The 20,479-nt window shown below is 47.2% G+C and overlaps 1 protein-coding gene and 1 long non-coding RNA gene across 7 annotated transcripts in view; one reads left to right on the top strand and one right to left on the bottom strand.

Moving 5' to 3' along the window:
• The window catches only part of Hhat (hedgehog acyltransferase), a 280,570-nt gene that overhangs the window by 137,879 nt on the left and 122,212 nt on the right, over window positions 1-20,479 (top strand). The gene's annotated exons all lie outside the window — the stretch shown is intronic.
• Window positions 1,333-9,175, bottom strand: LOC128110173 (uncharacterized). The gene is made up of 2 exons (XR_008218127.1): window positions 8,710-9,175; window positions 1,333-2,842 (listed from the first exon to the last, which is right to left on the bottom strand). It is a non-coding gene; the product is annotated as an uncharacterized LOC128110173 (long non-coding RNA).

Genomic DNA, 20,479 nt, shown 5'->3' with positions numbered 1-20,479 from the left:
TGTGGCTTTGACGTGGCTGGTGGTGACGTGGCCTTCTCTGGAGTGATGTAAGTTTCCCTGGAGCCTGTTCTGTGATCTCAAAGCCGAAACATGAGCTTCCTTGCTGATGCTAGTGTTGCACAGGGCTCAGACAGGAAGGGGCAGTCACATGGGAAGCCTGACTATTCCTGTCTGGGTGTTTTATAATGACTGCAGGAGAGCAGTGGACTCCATCCTTCTTCGTCTCACAAAAATCCAAGGAAAGACTTTCAGGAAGCAGAAACAGCCACTCATCAGAGACCCTCAGAAGACACTGGCATGAATTTTTCATGTGTTACAAAAGAAAAAGGGAAAATGACCAGCTTGGCAAAAAATATTATAGAATAGAATGCCTTTGTCTCATTGTTGATGCTAGGTTGGCATGTTTAGATTTAGCTTAGTCCAACTTTGGCAAGAGAGTAAAAAATATTTGTATTAAAAAAAAGTTTTAGCCTTGTAGTTTTGTCTCAGCTAGAATTATAGATAGACCCCTTTCCTGCTCCCCATTTTCTTTTAAGGATCTTATCTTGTTGCCCAGGCTGGCTGTGAATCCCCAGATGAAAGCAATCCTCCTGCCGCGGGTCCCAAGTAGCTGGGACTACAGATGTGTGCCTCAGTGTTGGATTACAGCCCCAACCCTTCAAGGCAATTGATGCACAGTAATTGTGATGGTTCATCAACATCTTCATTGTCTACTTGATGGGATTTGGAATATCCTAGGAAACATGTCTCTGGGCATCTAGGGAGGTCTTTCTAAGAAGGGTGCATCCCACTGGATGTGGGTGACACTACCTCCTGGGCTTAGATTCTGGGCTAAACAGAAGGAAAAAAGGTGAAAGCAAATGAGCTCCAGGACCCGTTTCTTTCTGCTTCCAAACTGTGCACAGTGCACCCAGCCGCCTCACACTCCTGCCGCCGTAACTTTCCTGCCTAGACGGACTATCGCTCAAACCGTGAGCCAGAATGTGCCCTTCCTTTCTGTAGTTGTCTTCCGTCAGACATTTTGTCATGGCCATGAAAATGAACAAATACGGAGGTCCGATGCTGAGGAGTGGGGCCGTTGCTGTGGTCAACCTGGTCATGTGGTCCTTAGGTCAGTGGAACTGGTTTGTAGCAGGGCTACAGAAACATTTGGAGTTGTGGGCTAGAGAAGACCTAGAAATGTGGTATGCAGAGATTAACGTGTCATTCTAATGGAGTGTTGGGGTCCTGCCTGATTTGTCGAAGGGTCCTTGAATGGAGGAGTGAGGATTGAGAAATGATAGCTATGAAATATAGACTTAGATGAAAAAAATGACAGAGACACAGGACAGCTTTGGGAGGGCTCTGGGTCAATACCACAGACACCTGAGTTTATTATTCACAGCCTTTATATACCCAAAATAAAGGGGGCAAAAGACCCCCCCTTTCAAGGTCATCACAGTTCAAGGTACAAAACATCTGGTAACCATTAGGCAAAGCATCCTGTAATGAGGCCTTGAAGTGTAAGACACCTGTAACCACACCTTGAGCCAAACCACCGTATTGTGCAGGCTTGTGTGTAGCAGGGAATACAGGCTCGGACGCTCTGACCTTGAGTCAAGATGAAAACAAACCACAAGCTGGGGTCTCTGTAGGCCCCCACAATGGAGTGGAGCCCCCCAGAATACCAAGAGAAACGCAGGCAGCAAAGACTGATCTGATCATGAGGGGTCACAGGGGAACAGAGACTGTTGGGGACTAGGTCAGAGGCGATAAAAGTTCTATTCCGACAAAGTCTGGCTGAATTCTGCCTACATCTTGAGAAATTGAGTGAGTTTGAATTCAAAAGTAATAAACTAAATTGTTTAGTGTAGGAAATCTCAAGATATAACATTCAGGCAGTGGAATTGTTTTTGCTCAATGAATTTATTGAAGTCGATATGACAATTCAAAGCAGAAAGACTTGAAAAATGTGCAGAGGTGAGGGAGGGAGTGTGAGTGGATTTCAAGTTGCTGGCTAGGGAGCTGCAGACACAGTGAGCCATCAATGCAATTGAGACCATAGGAAATGTGTCTTAAAGGCAAGATCCTGCCTGATGTCTGGTTTGTAAAACTGTGAGACGCAAGATCCTATGTTGTAGTTTGAATGTCAAGTGTCCTCTACAGGCCCCTGTGATTGAACACTCGGTCCCCATTGGTGGAGCTGTTTAGGAAGACTAGGCAACCTTTAGGAGGTGAAGTAGATCACTAGGGCCTTGAGACTATTGCCCGGTCTCACTTCTGAATGTGGATACAGTGTGACCAGAGAGCTTCCCAATCCTGCCACGGTGCTACCTGCCTGCTGCCATGCCTTCCTTCACATGATGGACTGTGTCGCTCTAGAACTCTGAGCCCAAATAAATCCTTTCTCCATTACAGTTTCTTTTTTAGAGTATTTTAATCACAGAAACAGGAAAAAGAAACAAAAAACTGAAGAAAGCTTGAATTGAGAGTTTCTCTGACAGGGAATCCCTGTGGGCATCAGCCTCCTTAGAAAGTGTTTTCCCAGGTTCAGCCACCAAGGTCCACAAAGGCTAAGCAGCTGTGGTAGGAAGTGCCAGACTGCCCTTCAGCCTGGCAGCAGAACTCGGCTGCTGTCCATGTGGAACTGACTTTGAAGACATTTGCAAAATTCAAGACTGACAGGGCACAGTGGCTTTCTACCAAGGGTCTAAAACGTGCTGAAGCCAGGCAGTATCCAGCAGGGTTACAGTCCCTGTGTGGTGTTCCTGAGAGGCCATCATGAGAAGCTGTGAAGGGGAAGTTGCCATGAAGACGCCAAGGTGTTGGAAATGCCAGGACGATGGGGCACCTCCTGAGGAACCTACAGGCCAGAGGAGAGTCAAGAGTCATGTATCCCAGGCACCAAAATCTAAGGGCCTGGTCTAGCCAGTGCTGTTGGAACCCGAATGATGCCACCCAATCTGAGGAGCTGGAATGGAGCTAACGTGTTTTGAGTATTTGCTGTTGGGTTTGTTCTTGCTCTGGTCTGCTTTTCCTTGCCAGCCTTCCATTTCTCCGTTTTGGAATGGGAATATACTCTGGCATTATCTATTGGACTTATATAATTAGTTTTTTATTATATAAGAGCTCACAGTTAAGATACTGCCTTGAGTTGCCAAAGAGACCTTGATCCTTAGGACTTTGAAAATGTTAGAAGTACTAAAGTTTGGAGGACTCTCAAAGATGAAATAAATATGTTTCATTACTGGCAGCCACAAACCTTGGGGGACCAAGAGTGGAATGTTACAGTCGAAAGTGACATGGGAGTATTCAGTTGACGAGCGATGGACCTGAGAGTTTTCATTGGAAATTTGGTTGGCTGTAGCATCACCTTGGAGGCATGCCTCGGGGTGGTGAGATAGGCTTAACCCTGAATGTGGTGCCACCGACTTACGGTGTGGGATCCTGGGCTGAATGAAAAGGAGAATGTGAGGTAAACACCTACACTCAGTTCTTACTGTTTCTGACCGCTAATGCAATGTGACCAGATGCCTCCATATTCCCAACACCATGCCATCTTGCCGTGATGGGTGCAACTTCCAAGTGTAAGACTAAATAGACCCTTCCTTACTTCTGCTGCTGCTTGTCATGTACGTTGTCATAGTAACTAATTAGTAGCGTGACATCCCCCTTCTTGATCTTTTCATGGGGAAATAGTTTTAAAAACACAAAACATCACCATCCTCTAAAAGAAGACCTGGGTCACCCTTCTAGTTAACAATTTCAATTTCAATTTTTTTTCTGATTTTTTAAAAATTGCTTACGTGCTTATAAATATAAAAATCATTCAAAAACTATCTTATTTTTAAATATTGTGCATGTTTAATGTCTTAATCCATTTCAAATGTGTATTTTGAGTAGGTATCTTTTTTTTCCCTCAATAGCGAAATAAATAGTTTTTACCAAAATTTCCACATTTCTTTGAAACGCCATGTTTGGCACATCCAAATCATTACTTAACATCGTGTTAGGACTCCCCAAAGTACCAGGTGAGAATGCTGCCTTGGGTTGTACTTAGGTGAATGAGAGAGGCTGTGATCCTTCAGGATGACTCTAAAGCCTTTGAGGAGGTTTGTGGAGTTGACATGGCCCTTAGAAAACAAGTTCCTGTGGTGGTGAGTTTTTACTTGTCAACTTGCCACAACCTAGAGTCACCTGAGAGGAGAGTCCCCACTGAGGAACTGTCTGGATCAGGTTGGCTTGTGGGCATGTATGGGGCAGGGCAGGGGCAGGGGTAGGGGCGCTGTCTCAATTGTTTATTGATGTAGGAAGATCCCATCCATCGTGGGCAGCACCATTCCCTAGGCGATCAAGCAAGGGCGGCTTCTTCTTTCTGCTCTTGGCTATGGATGTGGTGTGACTAACTGCTTGAGTTCCTGGCTTGACTTCCCCTCCATGCAGGACTCTGACCTGGAATTGTAAGTCGAATAAGCCCTTTCCTCTCCTATGTTGTTTTAGTCAGAGTGTTCATCACATCAACTAACAAAACTAGAGAGATTCATTTTATATGTGGACAGATTCTGCTTACAGCATGGTGTTTAGCACAGATTCGATCCTATACAAGTGCAGGCATTTATAGGAAAACACACTTCAGCCTTCTGAAATGTGATTTGTTCTGAGGAAGGAAGGAAGACCAGGTGGCTGATTACTTCTGATTCTATCTTTTTCCGCCCCAACCTTTTCACTGTGTGTGCGGGATCTCCAATTGCTGAAAGAACAGGGACTGTCACACTAAGCTAAACCCACCTCTGGATTTCCCTTGCTGACACCTCGTACCTGTGCCTGACTGGTTCATGCCTCTAGTTCTTTAGCTTAAGAGTTGGCCTCAAAAAACAAACTGGGGCTTGAGCTTGGAGTCACAGTGACGTCTGAAGCGTGCTTTGTCATGAGAACCACACAGTGGCTCTGTAAACACTGGTCTTGCTACTTTGCCCAGGCTGTCCTTGAGACTCTGGCTCAGTGATCCGAGTAGCTGGGACTACAGGTATATGTCACTGTGCCCAGCAACAGTTCCGCCCCTTTTAAGGTAGACAGCATCAGTTACAAAGTGAACTACTGTAGTTTGTTGTAGTGTTCATGGTGTTGGTAAAGATGTTTGCTCACCATTATTGCAAGTTTGTTTGGGATTGTGTGATGTCCAGAGTGTCTGGAAGAGGCTCCATTGCATATTTAAGAAGTCAAGTGGTCAAGTGAAGGATTCATTCAGGGTAAAGGACTCCCTGAGAAGAAGGGAGACAGATACCAGTGAGCTGGGCTTTGCCCATATTCAGAGGTCCCTCGAGACTCCTTTGGGTTCCCAGCTGGAAACTGAGAGGGAGGTTAAGCGGAAAGGTGGGGGTTCATCCCTGGGGTAAGATCCAGGGGTAATGGGAGGTGAAAGCCATTCATACATATTTCTAAACACACATGGAGGTGACAACTCAGAGGGAAACACTTGCTTAGTTACTGAAGATGTAATTTCCTTTTTACTTTGCAAACATAACACTTTCTTCTTTAGTGTTAGTAAATGTTTTTAAATAATGGTGTAGAACATGGTCTTATTAAAACAGTTCTTATATCTTTGCAGCCCTCTGGATCAGTGCTGGGCACAGGCAAAGGGGACAGGCAGTGTGGGTGTGCACAGGCCATGTGCAAACACTATGCCATTTTATGGATCTCATGCGATGCTAGGGCATCTCCTGATTGTGGCATTTTGGGGGTGGGGCAGTCCTACATCTCACTGAGAATACCTAGGGCTGACTGTATGTAAATCACTCAACACTGAGCCGGGAATCAGTGGGACTTGGCAAAGGCTGGTTTTGTCTTTACCTGCAGAAGGACAGTCACTGGTGTAAATGTCTGTATCCTGTCCCACTCCCACCCATCCTACATGCCATGCACCCTTTCTCCAGGTCCCTGTGGGCACTGATTCTGACCCCAGAATCCCCTAGCACACTTTAGACCTTAAGCTCTGTTTCTGAAGAACTTGGTGGAGCAGGGGGTCAGTGTTAATGCCTGTGTGCTCAGGGATATGTGGAATCTATACTTTTAAATATAAGTGTGTGTGTATGTGTACATGTCATATATCCTTCTAGTCAGTGAATGAGGTCTCATTTATCTATATATTCCCCAGTCCTCACAGTGCCCAGGATCTACAAGTTCCTCAAAATGGTTTGGATAAATTTTAGTTTTGAAAACTATAAAAATGTTAAGTAATTATTTACTTTCTAATCAATTGATTATTTGTGTAACCTGTAAGGTGCTGGGACAGGAGAGGCAGTGGCCCCATCTTAGTTCCATTCCATACAGCAAATACTCAGCAATATGTTGCAACAGAGGCGATCCAGGGTTTGTCACTGCAACAAGACACAGAGAGTACAGGCCATGTGGTTCAGTATGGAGAACGTGAATTAGACTCACAGAAGCAGACAACAGACAATGGTTGCCAACCAGAGGTAGAATACTCAGTACTACAAGATGAGTGAGTTCTAGAGGCCTGCTTTGCAGCCAAGGACCTTTTAGTTAACAGCTCTGTGCTGACAGCTCAGGAGTCTGTTGAGAGGGTAGATCTCATATGAAGTTTTTTACACCAATGAAAATTTGGAAATGGGGAATCTACATCAAGCAAGCAAGCAGCAAGCCAGCAAGCAGCAAGCAGCAAGCAAGCAAGCAGCAAGCAAGCATCAGGCACTATAGCTCCATGATGTTTCAGAGGGCACAGGCCTCAGCACTGGCTTTTTCAGGATGGCAGTGAGGCCTCTCTGGGGCAGTGGGTAGCCCTAAGCTGTGAGATGGGCAAGGAGGGCATATAGCCAGGAAGTGGTCTGAACTCAACTGTTCCAGTCAGAGGGAAGGTTACCCCAAAGTCCTGTAAAGGAAAGGACCACACGCGAGGAACTGAAGGAAAGGATGGAGGCATGGTGTCTACACCACGCGGGCCAGAGTGATAAGGCTTGGGGAACCACTTTCAATGCCAAATTGGGTCTGGCGGTGCATTATCTCAACATTCTTAAGGCTGAGGCAGGGGGATCATAAGTTCAAGGTTAGCCTGGTCTATGTGGGGGAGATTCTGTCTCAAAACTACTGGAAACAGAAATGCCAGAGAAGCTATGGAGGTGGAGGTTGTTAAAGTAGGGAGGGGCCTGATCTGACATCCATTTTTCCAAAGTCAGTCTGACAGACTGTGTGAGAAGTTCTGTGCTTCTCCCAGGAGCTGGCGCTGGGGTGTCTAGTGGGTGCCTGCCCCTTAAGGAGGCCCTCTACAGCAGCTGCCCTGACACTAATTAGGGTTGGGAAGTAGTAACCGGAACTACTGTCTCATTGCTCTGTTTACTCGCATAGGAGTGACTTGACTTATCAACACTCAAGTGAGGCAGTTCACTGACAGTGAACTCTCTAGGGCATGGGCAGCTGCCCTCATGCCGGGGTTTGGACACACAATGGACTCTCTTCTCATAGAAAGCAACCCTATCTCCAGACATCTCAGCAAGCCTGGGTTCCAGCTCCTTCCCTGGCTCGCCTCTCCTTCTTGACCTCTGTTGATGGCCGAGGTAGCCGTCTGCCCTCCCACCTTGGATGTCAGCCATGCTGGGGCATAGAGGCCTGAATGCATGGGCCTGGCTTCCTTCCTGAGCTGCCAAGAAGCCCATTTCCTTCTGATTTGCCCTCAATCTTTGCCTGATGTCTGGCGTCAGGAGCAGAGTCCCTTCCTAGCTCCCATCACGGTCAGGGACTGCATTTCTGGCCCCAGGCTCAGATACTCTAAATGTCTTGGAATGCGTTTCATTCCTTGGTTGGATGGAAGGACCTTGGTCATGGCCCACATGTCAGCAATTTTGGTTCTTAGCCGATGCCATGATCCGTTGCTCACTCCACCCCTGCCGCTGTTGCTTTTGAGGAAAGCATTGCTAGAGCTTTGTTTTGGTTTTATCTTTATGACTGTACTATATTTGGATTAGAAAAATATAGATTAAAAGTAATATAAACCAAAAGAAACTTCTTACACTCAGAGAGTTGACATCCACACTTGAGACTCCCGCATGCAATTCTACAAGTAGCCGCTGCTGCAGATAAAGGTGTCCGCTAATAAGTTAAAAATAGTTCCTGCTGCATTAATGGAAGTCCCTGCAATACAGAGGTGCTTCTTAAGTGCGAAAGCTCTTAGCAGGTGGGGCTGTAAGATCCCCGGCTCCCAGCAGGTGGCTTGTTCACTGGATGGGTCATTTGCTGAGTGCTGTCTGTGTCACCTGCTTTTGAATTGCCTTCCTATGTCTGAGGCTCTTTTTGTCTTCTCAGGGTCATAAGGTAAGGCAGAGGCCAGACACATCCTGTCTTTCTGCACACCACAGATCTTAGAGCCCCAAGCTTGAGATTTAGATTCTGAACAGCCATGTGTGGGTGGAGGTGGGACCCAGTGTGTAGCTCGAGTGGCAAGAGTGATACCCACTTTATTAAGAGAGAGAGGTGCTGGGCTGGAGCCCCACATCCAGCCCCTGTGGTAGGGACCCACTGGCTCCGAGCCCAGTTTCAGTCCTGCAGGGGCACCATTGAGCTGTGGTGGGGTCAGTTGTGAACAGTGCCTGACTGCATCGCCTCCTAGCTCTCTGTGAGGTACACAAGCTACTGGGGCTTCCTTAATGAGCTCCTTTTGAAGTTTCACTGGAGTACATTCTATTATTTATAACAAAGATAACTAAGAGAGTTGCTTACCTGATGGGCAGGGGAGATGGTGTGCTCAGCAGGGGGAGCACGTGATCTTCGGCAGGCTTTGCCCGTCAGCTGCATCGATTCCACACGCCAGAATTAAACCAAATTGCAGCTATTTTTTGCATCAGCACAAGAAACTTCCTGTGAGATGGAAAGGGCATGAGGCTAGGCACGGAAGCCTTGGGCTCGGGGCTGCCTGACATCCCTTCGCTGCAGTGATTTTTGTTGCAAGTCACTTTTACTTGGGCCTGAATTTTCTTATTTGAGAAATGAGAGAATCCCATCAGATAAACTGTAAGCTCCCTTCTGATCAGCCTCTGGTGAGCAGTGCTGGTGTGCCTAATATTAGCATCTGTCCAGATTGGTGCCAGCCAGTACGCTGGCGTTAATCTCTCATGGCTGTTTAAATTCAGGTTCATTACAATTCAGTAATGTTACCATGATATTGTGATAGAATATGGAATAGATATTTGGTTTCTGGCCCTGGTTCCTATCACAGAGCCCTTAAAGTCTTTGCAGATATGGACACCAGGAGGATCTTTGTTCTGAGGTTTTTGTCTTTGAGCTCAGTCCCTACATGGACCTGCTAAGACCTCTGTATCTCCCTGAGCACTAGGAGTAGGACTCAGCTCCCGAATCCCTTAGAATTTCTGGCAGATAGAAGCTTCTCTCATTCTAATGAGGCAAAGCTTAATAGACCCACAGGCAGCCTCAGGATGGGGACCGGTTGCCAGGGGAACCAGCCATTAGGGTTAGGCCATTCAGCCTGATCTTTTCACCTCCACCCCCAAGTCAGGCAAGAAGAAAACTTTGTTGTTCATGGCAGCTGTGACCCTTGCATGAAAGCCCAAAAGAAGAGGGTCCGGGGGCTTTCCATGTGGAGATGATAAGACTGGGCACTGGGAGGGGGTCCCTGGAAGGTGAGGTACCCAGAAAAGGCTTAGCAGTTCCCAGCTCCTCCTACTGTGATTTGTCTGTGGAGCCCTTCCTGCTAGCCTTACAGTGAACCAGTCAACATAGGTAAGCACTTCCCTGCTTCTGAGTCATCTTGGAAAATCAACCGAGACATCTGTGGGCATCTTGGGAATTGTCAGCCTTTAGCTGGTCACTCAGAATCACCAGTAAAACAGGCAGCAGCTTGTCTGTGGCCCCTGAGGTGGGGACTGCCCTGTGGGACCAAGCCCCAAGGCTGTGGATACTCACTACCTCCAGATGTCTAGTTTCAGAACTGAATTAGAGTCTGGGTCCTGGAGAGTCAGTTGCCTGGTGTCAGGGTGGACCTTCTCCACATCTGGTCACAGATGGAGTCTGAGGTGATGGTTCTTAGTAGGACAAGCTCAGCAGCTCAGGTGTGAAGCTGCGTTTTCAGTGCTCAGTAGCCACAGCAGCTACTGCCTATCCTGTTGGACGGTAGATAAGAAGCATGTGTGGTCACTGCTGATGCTCTCAGGCTCAGGTGACAAAGCGGGCTTCTGCTCCCCTCAGATATGCTGAGGTTCAGATCCTGAGCAACCACTGGAGAGTCACTCAGCTTGCCCCGTACAGACACTCCCATCCTCCTCACACCCTAATCTCATTCTTCTCCCTCTCAGCAACTGTGGCTCATCAAACACACACCAAAGCTGCACCTTGGGATTATTCTAGAAATTTCTTTCCATTTTATATAGTTACTTTTCTTGTTGCTGTGACAAAATGTTCCACAAAAGCAGCATAAGAGAGAAAGGCTGATTTTGGCTTGAAGTGTGAGGAGATATAGTCCACCCTGGCAGGGCAAATTGTGGCTGCAGCAGCTAGAGATGGTTGTCACGCGTCACTGTGTATTCACAGTCAGGAAGCAGAGAGTGGTGAATGCTGTCGTTCAGCTCACTCTCTCCCTCTTTTTAGTCCAGATCCCAGTCTAGGGAATGGTGTGGCCCATAGTGAGGGTTTTTCCCCCCTCCATTAACCCAGTCCAGAAATTATCTCATAGACATGTCCCAAAGTTTGTCTCCTGGGTGAGTCTAGGTCATGCCAAGGTGACAATCAGTGTTAACAGTCACAGACCCATTTTATCTGTAACTGAGTCATTTCTCCTATTAAATGTTGTTCGTATCCACCTGTTTTCTTCATTCTGTTGGGAACACCTAACCAGCTGGGAAGAGCAAAGGGCACTGTACATTCAACCACATCAGCGGGATCCCTGTGATTCAGAAGAGTCCTGAGATCCACGAGGGTGTCCCAGGGACCTGACTCTGACCCAGGAATGAAGAGACATGCAGCTTTGATGTGACCAGCATGGGGGCGGGGCCTGCAATAGGTGCCCAAGTGCTCATGGGAACCTTACCCAGAATTGGGTCTACTGGAGCCATCTGGCAGAATAATTATCTCACAGTCCAGCTGCTGCCCATCCTCACCCAGATGTTCTGTGAGCTTATGCTCTTTATTCCTCCCCCTCCTTTTTTTTTTTTTTTTGCTTTTTGTTGGCCAGAGTAGATTCTGTTGCCTTTAACTAAAAGCTCCCGGATAATATGTGACTGTAAATATGCACATGAGGTAGTGCAGTACGTCACTGTGCTCTCCCAGCTGCTCAGTGCTGAAGGGGACTGCATGGTCTCTGTTATATTGCAAGGCAAACTTGGATAAACTCCAGCTATGGAGAATTGCATGCAAACTATGATAGTCTTTATAACAGATGGGCAAATTACTCACCAACGCAGCTTTGTCCAGAGCCCAAGGAAAAACAGTAACAATTCTCATAATAGTGTGAACACAATTGAAAAGTTATAGTACTAGGAAATAAGTATTTTAGTAAGTGCCAGCATTTGCCTTTAATGGTGCAGGTAAGTTGACAAAAGGGAGCTGTGTGTGTGTGTGTGTGTGTGTGTGTGTGTGTGTGTGTGTGTGTGAAGACTTTTCAAGATGGGGATGGGGGAGCACACTAGCAGTTTGCCTGAGCTTGAGTGATGACCACAGTGGATGAATCCTTGCTTTGTGTTATATTCACACCAGGGTTTGGGAGGATGGTGTTCACACTGGGGTCTCGGAGGATGGTGTTCACACTGGGGTCTGGGAGGACAGTTTTCATACTGGGGTCTAGGAGGATGGTGTTCACACTGGGGTCTCGGAGGATGGTGTTCACACTGGGGTCTCGGAGGATGGTGTTCACACTGGGGTCTGGGAGGACAGTTTTCATACTGGGGTCTGGGAGGACAGTGTTCACACTGGGGTCTCGGAGGATGGTGTTCACACTGGGGTCTGGGAGGATGGTGTTCACACTGGGGTCTGGGAGAATGATTCTCACACTAGGGTCTGGGAGGACAGTGTTCACACTGGGGTCTGGGAGGACAGTGTTCACACTGGGGTCTGGGAGGACAGTGTTCACACTGGGGTCTGGGAGAATGATTCTCACACTGGGGTCTGGGAGAATGATTCTCACACTAGGGTCTGGGAGGACAGTGTTCACACTGGGGTCTGGGAGGACAGTGTTCACACTGGGGTCTGGGAGGACAGTGTTCACACTGGGGTCTGGGAGGATGGTGTTCACACTGGGGTCTGGGAGGACAGTGTTTATACTGGGGTCTGGGAGGACAGTGTTCACACTGGGGTCTGGGAGAATGATTCTCACACTGGGGTCTGGGAGGACAGTGTTTATACTGGGGTCTGGGAGGATGGTGTTCACACTGGGGTCTGGGAGGATGGTGTTCACACTGGGGTCTGGGAGGACAGTGTTCACACTGGGGTCTGGGAGGACGGTGTTCACACTGGGGTCTGGGAGGACGGTGTTCACACTGGGGTCTGGGAGGACGGTGTTCACACTGGGGTCTGGGAGGATGGTGTTCACACTGGGGTCTGGGAGGATGGTGTTCACACTGGGGTCTGGGAGGACAGTGTTCACACTGGGGTCTGGGAGAATGATTCTCACACTGGGGTCTGGGAGGATGGTGTTCACACTGGGGTCTGGGAGGATGGTGTTCACACTAGGGTCTGGGAGGATGGTGTTCACACTAGGGTCTGGGAGGATGGTGTTCACACTAGGGTCTGGGAGGATGGTGTTCACACTGGGGTCTGGGAGGATGGTGTTCACACTGGGGTCTGGGAGGATGGTGTTCACACTGGGGTCTGGGAGGATGGTGTTCACACTGGGGTCTGGGAGGATGGTGTTCACACTGGGGTCTGGGAGAATGATTCTCACACTAGGGTCTGGGAGGACAGTGTTCACACTGGGGTCTGGGAGGACAGTGTTCACACTGGGGTCTGGGAGGACAGTGTTCACACTGGGGTCTGGGAGAATGATTCTCACACTGGGGTCTGGGAGAATGATTCTCACACTAGGGTCTGGGAGGACAGTGTTCACACTGGGGTCTGGGAGGACAGTGTTCACACTGGGGTCTGGGAGGATGGTGTTCACACTGGGGTCTCAGAGGATGGTGTTCACACTGGGGTCTGGGAGGACAGTGTTTATACTGGGGTCTGGGAGGACAGTGTTCACACTGGGGTCTGGGAGAATGATTCTCACACTGGGGTCTGGGAGGACAGTGTTTATACTGGGGTCTGGGAGGATGGTGTTCACACTGGGGTCTGGGAGGACGGTGTTCACACTGGGGTCTGGGAGGACAGTGTTCACACTGGGGTCTGGGAGGATGGTGTTCACACTGGGGTCTGGGAGGACGGTGTTCACACTGGGGTCTGGGAGGACAGTGTTCACACTGGGGTCTGGGAGGATGGTGTTCACACTGGGGTCTGGGAGGATGGTGTTCACACTGGGGTCTGGGAGGACAGTGTTCACACTGGGGTCTGGGAGAATGATTCTCACACTGGGGTCTGGGAGGATGGTGTTCACACTGGGGTCTGGGAGGATGGTGTTCACACTAGGGTCTGGGAGGATGGTGTTCACACTAGGGTCTGGGAGGATGGTGTTCACACTAGGGTCTGGGAGGATGGTGTTCACACTGGGGTCTGGGAGGATGGTGTTCACACTGGGGTCTGGGAGGATGGTGTTCACACTGGGGCCTGGGAGGATGGTGTTCACACTAGGGTCTGGGAGGATGGTGTTCACACTAGGGTCTGGGAGGATGGTGTTCACACTGGGGTCTGGGAGGATGGTGTTCACACTGGGGTCTGTGAGGACAGTGTTCACACTAGGGTCTGGGAGGACAGTGTTCACACTGGGGTCTGGGAGGACAGTGTTCACACTAGGGTCTGGGAGGACAGTGTTCACACTGGGGTCTGGGAGGATGGTGTTCACACTAGGGTCTGGGAGGATGGTGTTCACACTGGGGTCTGGGAGGACAATGTTTGTACCAGATCGTGGGAGGATGGTCTTTATACTGGGGTGTGGGAGGACAGTAATTCCTGGGATTCTTACACAAGCATCTACCTCTGCTGGGCCAGCAGACAACAGGCAATGGATTTCTGTCATCTAGCACACTCCAGGAGTGAACTTTGGCATCAGAGGCTTTTATGGAACAGTGTGTTAATGTACCAGAGAAGCAAATATGGGCTGATCAGACCTCATGTTTCCCAATCACATATGAACTATGACAGTTAAGTAGTGTCTGTCATTCTAGAATATCTGTATTTAGAAGTAGTTGTCAAACCAAAGATGTGCTAGCCTGTACAGAGACTGTGGGCTTGAGATGTCCCGGCAATGTTTAAGAGGGAGGAGATACAAACTGAGGAGCAGCCGCTGATGCAAACTGCTGAAAGGGGAGGAGCCTACCAGGTAGACACATGGACTGTGGGATCCAAACACTTTGTTTGAATCCTCAGTGTACCACATTCAGGTCTGAACCTTGATTTTGCTATTTGTCATGCCAAGCTTTGGTTTGGTTTGGTTTGTGTGAGACAGGGTTTCATGTAACCCAGGATAGCCTGGAACTCACTGTGTAGCCGAGGTTGGCCTTGAACTCTTGATGCTTTTGTATCTACTCCCCCCTCTCTTTTAATTGAAAATAATTTTTTCATACAATATATTCTGATGATAGTTTCCCCTCCCTAATCTCCTCTCCAGATCCATCCCACCTCCCCACCCTTCCAACTCCATGCTTTTTCTCTCTCTCTCTTAGGAAAACAAAGAGGTAAATTAAAACAAGAATAAAACAAAATGAACAAACAAACAAAAGAAAGCATGAGAAACGCGCGGTGCGCGTGCACACACCATAAAAACCACAAAATTGGAAACCATGATATACAAGGAAAAGACCAGTATGATTAAAAAAAAAAAGCCTAAACAAAAAGCCTCCAAAAAATTACATTTGAGTTTTTTGTTGGCCATCTACTGCTGGACATGGGGCCTTATGGTCAATATACCATGAGGCTCCATTGGAGAAATCTAATTTTTCCTTTGCAAGTGGATGTCAATTAGAGATAGCTTCTTAAGGTTAGGGATGGGAACGCATGTCCACTCTCCCCTCTCCACATTAGGACCCCATCTGGCTTGAACCTGTGCAGGCCCTGTGCATGCTACCATAGTCTCTGTGAGTCAATATGTGCTCAGGTCCTTTGGTGTCACCATCCCCTCGGATTCTTACAATCTTTCTACCTTCTCTTCTGCACCCTGAGCCCTGAGGAGAGGGGTTTGATGAAAACATCTCATTTAGAACTGTGTTCCAAGATGTCTCCTTCTCTGCACACTGTCTAGTTGTAGGTCTCAGTGCTGGTTCCCATCTACTGCAGGAAGAAGCTTCTCTGATGATGGCTGAGTGAGATACATGGGTGTAGCAGAATGTTGTCAGGAGTCATCTTACTGCTATTTTCTTTTAGCAGAACAGTAGTATCTGGTTTTCCCATAGGTTCATGGCCATCAGGTTCTTGGATACCCGAGCAGTGGCAGGCATGGGTTCCATCTCATGGAGTGTGCCTTAAATACAATCAGAGGGTGGTTGGTTACTCCCACAATGTTTGTGACACTATTGTATGCTGTATTGTGCAGGGAGGTCACAGTTGTAGACTGAAGAGTTTGAATCTGGGTTGGTGTTTGTCTCTTCCCTCTGGTGGTATACAGAGTAACTTGGAGCACCATGAACACTAGTCAGTAGGGGTGAGGGCTCTAATGAGGCACCAGCTCAGCTTGTCTGTGTTCAGTGAGCTATGTACATGTTGTCTTCAGCAACAGGGTCTTGCTCCTGTTGTGAGAGCAGCCAATAACCTTGGAAATTGCTTGAGTTGTTGGGGGGTTTCCATGGGGCCCCTTTGGCCAACAATTCTTAGATATAACCCGTTCCCATCCCTGGAGGTTTCACTTGGTGGTGAGAGAGGTCTAGTTGGAGCTTTCTCTCCCCTGTTATTTGGTGACTCCATTTAGATTTCTTTCTCACATATGTAATGTATATTAAATATATAGATACATATACATCACACACACACACACACATATGTATATACTTTTTTTTTAAAGAAGCTTCTACTGTAGTAGGTTTCCATATGACCCCCTCAAATGGCCATTAGTGTCAGCTGTTCTTCCCTCTCCCCTCCCCCTTTGTGCTGAGCCTTGCTCAGCAGTTCCTATGATAGTGCCTCCACTTTCCTAACTTCTGGGGTTACCTGTGCACACCACCGTGCAGATAATAGCAAAATGTGGGAAAGTGCATGAATACCCAGAATGGGTCCCTGAGTGATGGCTTCTGTTATTGGTCTCCTGTCCAATAACGTTAGTCTACAGTTCCATGTGCTTCTAGGCGAGGAAGCCTGCTCAGAGGCTCTGACTCAGCACAGACACTCAGCCGTGTTTGGCACATTTGACCATAGTGGGCCATGTCCTGTGGGCTTCAGCTCACACTGAGTCAGTACAGATACTAGTCAGTGACAGGGCCCAGTGGTCTCTATGGAAAGGACAGTCCTGAACAGGTTCTACAGGTCAAGCAGGGCTCCTAGGATGTTGTCAGTGCTTCCCAAGGGAAGGTCAGACCTACAAAATGAAGCAGCCATAGAAAGAAAGAGCAATTAGCCCTGGGGCTGGTTTCACTTGTGACCAGGCTGTTTGAAATAGAACCACTCAGAACCTGAGAGCCCCTGGCATCTGTCTCTAATTGAAAGGTTACTTGCAGTCAGTCTGTTTCATAGAGTTCAGTTTGTATGTGTTTGTTAATATTGAGCCGATTGCAGTGAAATCCATTTTGGAAATTAAAATAGGTAATTATTTCTGAACCTTTAAATCATTTTAAAGCAGAATAATGAGCTGGGAAGCATTTAGCTGAGGAAGCTCATCTGATTACACAGGCAGTGATTCTGTGGGAATGAGATGCAAACATACATTATCTCCCTTGGCTCTAGGGTTGCCAGGTGTTGGGGTGAGGGCTTAATCCAACTCATCTCTAGGTCCTGTGGTATTTATGATTTTACCTTATGTTCACAGGCTGGAAAATCTAGGCTGGCCTTTCTAGGCCTTCTTTGTTCTTGGACATGTTACTTCTGGCTTCTGGGCTTTTCTTACTCACTGTAAAGTGTTTTACAATGTAAAAGCCTCTTCTAGCGCTGACTCTGCAACTGTAGGAGTCTTGCAACTTGGCCCACGTGGACAAGTCCTCATTAACACCCAAGCAACCCAGAACTGTGGTCTTCTCCATGCCCCAGGCCAGAGCTTCCTTCCATACTGCGGTCTGGCTACAGGCAGAGTACCATGAAGACCAGTGGTAGGATAGAATGGTAGGGGCTTCTAGAGTGTTCCATACAGTAGTCAAAGAAGAAAACAAACATTCGTGTCCTAACCAGAAAGATAAGCCAGTTAGACATGCCTTCGTCCAAGTCTTCTGTAGGTTGTAGAAGTCAGAGGGAAGAAGGTAGCAGGCAATATGAGAGGATAACTTAAGGACTGTGTTTTGTCAACCAGTGGGTCTTTGGTTTGACTTTTATTTGCTGAGCCAAAATATCTGGTCTGTTTATTTTCTTGCCAATATTATTATTACTATTATTGTTATTATTGTTTTGTTTTGTTTTTTTCGAGACAGGGTTGCTCTGTGTAGTTTTGGTGCCTGTCCTGGATCTCACTCTGTAGACCAGGCTGGCCTCAAACTCACAGCTGCCTGGCTCTGCCTCCCGAGTGCTGGGATTAAAGGCATGCACCACCACCACCCAGCTTATTATTTTTAATCTAGTTGGTTGGGTCCTTCCTCCCTGAAGCCATGGCTTTCAGGATCACACTTTAAGTTAAATATCTTTAAATGCTAGCACTGAGAGGTGAAGCCCCATCTCTAACCAAGAAGCTTGTTGCAATGGATACCTGCTGGGAAGGGAAAACCAGCTTTCTCCAGCTCAAGTGTCACTAGCAATCAACCGCACTGCAGGATAGGCCTCACACCCAGAAATAGTAGGCCACTGCAGAATGGACTTCCTGTTTTTTGTTTGTTTGTTTGTTTTTGGTTTTTTTGAGGGGGGCACTTTTAGCTTTGGTAATTTTTGTCTTATTAATTTTCTTCTTTTTAGCTTGTCTGTTTTGATTTTTGCTTTTTTGGTTGTTTTTCTTTTTTTTTTTCTGGAGAGAGAAAACATGTCTTCATTTGGGAGCTGGTTGGTGCCTCGAAGAAAAATCACAACTACATTTGTTACCCAATGTGGGTCCTGAATTTCCACATAGGGCCTGAGAAAGCTGAAAAACAAAAACCAAACATCAAAAGGATATGGCTCCTTTAGGAGGCGCTGCTGTACAGCAGAGTGCTGGGGCAGCCTGCAGGCTCAGTAGAAACAGCCAGCCAAGTCAAAACACCTGCCACAGTGAGGACACCCCAACTTTCTACCCGCTGGGGGGCGGGTAAGTGCAGCTCCCATTAAACTCAGCTCTCTGCCTGGCCAGCTTGGCTCTCAGGGACCCGAGGAAGGGGTGGAGCCAACTGCCAGAGCCACAGGGCAGAGGGCCTAGCTGCCACTTAGCAATTTAAGGTTTGGCTCACATGGTCAGAGGATGCTATAGATGCACAGTAAAACAGGTCAGTGCATGGGGCTTGGACCTGCCTCAACTGAACGTACCAGGCTCTGCTGACTCCCCATGGGAGACCTTGACTTGGAGGAGATGGGAAAGGGGAGGATTGTGGGGGAAAGACTGAGGGACAGGAAGAGGGAGGAGGGAGGAGGAGGGATCTGTGGTTGGTATGTAAAATGAATAGAAAATTTCTTAATAATAATAAAAAAGTTGAAAAACAAAAAACAGGTCCAGACTGGGAATAAAAAACTTTAAACAGGTTACAGTTTGCATAAGTGCTTAAGAAAGAAAATAAAATAGGTATAGACAGTTATAGGAGAAATAGTTTAAACTCTATATATGTTGGTAGTGCAAGTTAGGATAGAAAGTAAATTAGGTACACAATTTTGGACTCACCAGTATAGGATAGATAATGGAATATTTTCTCTGAATTTGCCAAATGCAAATAAAGGACATTGTAAATATAATTCTTACTTGATAATTGTTCTTATTGTATATGGTCTTACTATGTTAAAGCTAAAACCTTTCTTTTTATTTAGACAAAAAGGGGTAAATGTTGTGGAATATTTGTTTAACTGTGCATGCTCTAAGCCATGTCCTGTGTGTAATGCTGTGGGCAGGAGCCAGGGAATTGTGGTGGGCCTTCTTTCTGCTCTCTATGGTAGAAAACTCTCCCATTTCCAGGGGTGTAAGAGAACTGTGTACCTATCTTAGATATATTAAAAATAATGTGTCTTTGATAGTTGGTAGTTTTCAGGGTATTGGCTGGGGCTTTGGGGCTGGGGAGCAAAATGGCAGAGCAGGAATGGCAGACAGTTCTGTCCACAGGTCAAAAGTCAGTCAGTCTGTCAGTGGTGTGTATGTAGCATAGCGTGTTTATGTGTGCATGTGTGTGTATACTGTGGTGTGTGTGTATAATACGGTGCATGTGGTTGTATATGTAGAGTGGTATGTGTGGCATGTATGTAGTGGTGTGTGTGTGTGTGTGTGTGTGTGTGTGTGTGTGTGTGTGTGTGTGTATGTGTGTGTAGGGGGCTTTGAACATCTCTCTCCTGCTGATTGTATTCTTCCTCAGCTGTGCTGCCCATCTGCAGTGGGGCTGAAAGGACCCCCCACCCGCCCCCCGCACCAGAGGGGCATTCCTTCTCATTAGAGCTGGAGGATTTGTGTATTTGAGTTAATAGCAAGTTCATGTACCTAGTAATTGAGAGACTAGCAAAGATAGCTGCCAAACAGTTGCCCTATGGGGGCCATTTAAAGTGAACATTTGCTGTGACTTGGAATCTGTTTTGTCACTGTTGACATTTAGACAGGTCACTTCCTTAGGTGAGAGGCTGTCCATGCCAGTCAACCATCAACTTGATACAACTTGGAATCACCTGGGAAAAGAGTCCTTCTAAAAATACAATGTTTTTATTTTTTTAAGAATTTCATACTTGCATACAATATATTTTGATCATATTTATCCCCATTCCTTCCCTAACTCCTCCCAGGGACACCCTGAGCTCCCTTCCAACTTCATGTCCTCCTTTTTTCCTTCTTTTTTTTTTTTTTAAACTCACTGTGTTTGTGCTGCCCAAATACTAGTGGGTGTGGATCTATACATTGCAGCATGGTTGACCTACCAGGGGCTACACCTGTAAAGGAAAATGACTCTCCTTTCCCAGCGTCCAACTGACAACCGCTCATTAGCTAGGAGCGTGGACTCACAAGCTCCTTCCTCCTCGTGCTGGAGTGCTGACTAGTTTGATCTTGCTCAGGTCTTAAGCAGACAGCCACGTGTTGTGAGTTCATGAGTGCAGTGGTCTGTCCTGTCGTGTCCAGAAGACACTGGGGTGTCCACTCTGACTGAGCCCCTTTACTAGAGAATCATCTTGGTCA

The sequence above is a fragment of the Peromyscus californicus genome, unplaced genomic scaffold, assembly GCF_007827085.1.
Source record: "Peromyscus californicus insignis strain IS unplaced genomic scaffold, ASM782708v3 Scaffold_14__1_contigs__length_90479793_seg_2, whole genome shotgun sequence".
Classification (NCBI taxonomy): Eukaryota; Metazoa; Chordata; class Mammalia; order Rodentia; family Cricetidae; genus Peromyscus; species Peromyscus californicus.
Note: the sequence above shows the minus strand (reverse complement) of the source record. Positions and strands in the feature narration are given on the sequence as shown.